Below are 2,740 nucleotides of genomic sequence, written 5' to 3'. Positions count from 1 at the left end.
TAGAGGACAAAGCTTACTTCCTGATCATAATTCCATGGGGGAGGCTACATATGGAGGTGGAGCTGAGGCAATTGTAAGTGACTTTCCTTCAGGTTCTGTAACTTCTGGGCTTATCTGAACTTCCTTTCCCCATGTCCTCTCTGCCCAAGTTGAGGGGGTCAAGAGAAGGTCAAGGGGATCTTCTCCTTTGGACCTTGCCAAAAGGACTTTGCAAGAGCATTTATCAGGGTCTTCAAGCTTACATTTTCTCCTTTTCTGAGAATTCTGGTAGAGGCCATAAAGGCCTGGACATAGGGAACCTCCTTGTGTTTATTCTCATGTTTGCAATACAGACTGAGCTGCAAAATGGTGTTGAATCCAAGTGACCCCGAATGGGGCCATTTTCCGTCTCCTCCCAGGGAGTAAGTAGGCCAGTATTGAGTACAGTATTTGATAAGTTTTTTCCTTTTTAGTCCTTCCAGTTGGTATCTCTTCCAGTGGGTCAAAAGACAACCCATCAGGGTGTCTAAAGGGAAACTAAGCTTATTTCCCATTTGGGGGAATAAGTATAGTTTATATCCCATCCCCAGAGGACCAGTACTGGAGTCAGTTCAGTTCAGTTCAGTGGCTCAGTCGTGTCTGACTCTTTGTGATCCCCTGAACCGCAGCACGCCAGGCCTCCCTGTCCATCACCAACTCCTGGAGTTTACCCAAACTAATGTCCATTGAGTCAGTGATGCCATCCAGCCATCTCATCCTCTGTCATCCCCTTCTCATCCTGCCCTCAATCTTTCCCAGCATCAGGGTCTTTTCTAATGAGTCAGCTCTTCGCATCAGGTGGCCAAAGTATTGGAGCTTCAGCTTCAACTTCAGTCCTTCTAATGAAAACCCAGGACTGATCTCCTGTAGGATGAACTGGTTGGATCTCCTTGCAGTCCAAGGGACTCTCAAGAGTCTTCTCCAAAATCACAGTTCAAAAGCATCAATTCTTCTGTAATCAGCTTTCTTTATAGTCCAACTCTCACATCCATACATGACTACTGTAAAAACCATAGCCTTCACTAGACAGACCTTTGTTGACAAAATAACGTCTCTGCTTTTTAATATGCTGTCTAGGTTGGTCATAACTCTCCTTCCAAGGAATAAGCATATTTTAATTTCATAGCTGCAGCCACCATCTGCAGTGACTTTGGAGCCCAGAAAAATAAAGTCAGCCACTGTTTCCACTATTTCCCCATCTATTTCCCATGAAGTGATGGGACCAGATGCCATGATCTTAGTTTTCTGAATGTTGAGCTTTAAGCCAACTTTTTCACTCTCCTCTTTCACTTTCATCAAAAGGCTCTTCAGTTCTTTTTCACTTCCTGCCATAAGGGTGGTGTCATCTGCATATCTGAGGTTATTGATATTTCTCCCAGCAATCTTGATTCCAGCTTGTGCTTCCTCCAGCCCAGCGTGTCTCATGATGTACTCTGCATATAAGTTAAATAAGCAGGGTGACAATATACAGCCTTGACGTACTCCTTTTCCTATTTGGAACCAGTCTGTTGTTCCATGTCCAGTTCTAACTGTTGCTTCCTGACCTGCATACAGATTTCTCAAAAGGCAGATCAGGTGGTCTGGTATTCCCATCTCTTTCAGAATTTTCCACAGTTTATTGTGATCCACACAGACAAAGGCTTTGACGTAGTCAATAAAGCAGAAATAGATGTTTTTCTTGAACTCTCTTGCTTTTTCGATGATCTAGCAGATGTTGGCAATTTGATCTCTGGTTCCTCTGCCTTTTCTAAATCCAGCTTGAACATCAGGAAGTTCACGGTTCACATATTGCTGAAGCCTGGCTTGGAGAATTTTGAGCATTACTTTACTAGCATGTGAGATGAGTGCAATTGTGCAGTAATTTGAGCATTCTTTGGCATTGCCTTTCTTTGGCATTGGAATGAAAACGGACCTTTTCCAGTCCTGTGGCCACTGCTGAGTTTTCCAAATTTGCTGGCATATTGAGTGCAGCACTTTCACAGCATCATCTTTCAGGATTTGAAATAGCTCAACTGGAATTCCACTTATCTAGGCCTTGAGCAAATACAGAAGGATGGTAGCCTTCCCACTGCACTTCTCCACAGGGTGATTCCAGGGTGTATTTGTCAGAGTGAAATATTTTATACATTTGAGACTTTACTCTTCTTTATTGGATGTAATCATAGGATTTGTGTTTAAATATTTACACAAAAAAGCATTTTTTCATACCAGTTTTGCAAGATTGGCAACAGCCTGCTGCGAAGTGCCAAAGACTTTGGAGAAAATTACATGATTTTGTTTTCATTATAGAGGAAATTCCATTACCTACTATAAAATTCAAAAATTCTACTTGCATTCAGCTTCTGAGTTGACTTCCAGAGAGGAGATCATTTTAGCATTTTTTTTTCTCATGCCATATAAAATGTGTCATGTAGTAATTGTCGAGGAACTAATAAGCTATCATGGTCATGTACACTTTTTTTAAAAGGAGATCAAAATCCTTTCCACAGTTAGTACTTGTTCCTTTTGGCTCTTTTAGGGCTAAATTGGTTAATATCAATTAATAAGTGAATCATTTTAAGGAATAGATACTAGGTTGGTGCAAACGTAATTGCAGTTTCAGACCATGATAAATTTTAAATCATTGTGACTAGCTTCAAACACATCTTTATTACTCAAAATGGGAACCATTACAATCAACACATTTTTGCCAATGAGAAATATGTTTGCTTATTCCTGTAGC

This window comes from Bubalus bubalis, chromosome 16 (assembly GCF_019923935.1).
Source record: "Bubalus bubalis isolate 160015118507 breed Murrah chromosome 16, NDDB_SH_1, whole genome shotgun sequence".
Classification (NCBI taxonomy): domain Eukaryota; kingdom Metazoa; phylum Chordata; class Mammalia; order Artiodactyla; family Bovidae; genus Bubalus; species Bubalus bubalis.
This window is presented reverse-complemented; position numbering follows the sequence as displayed.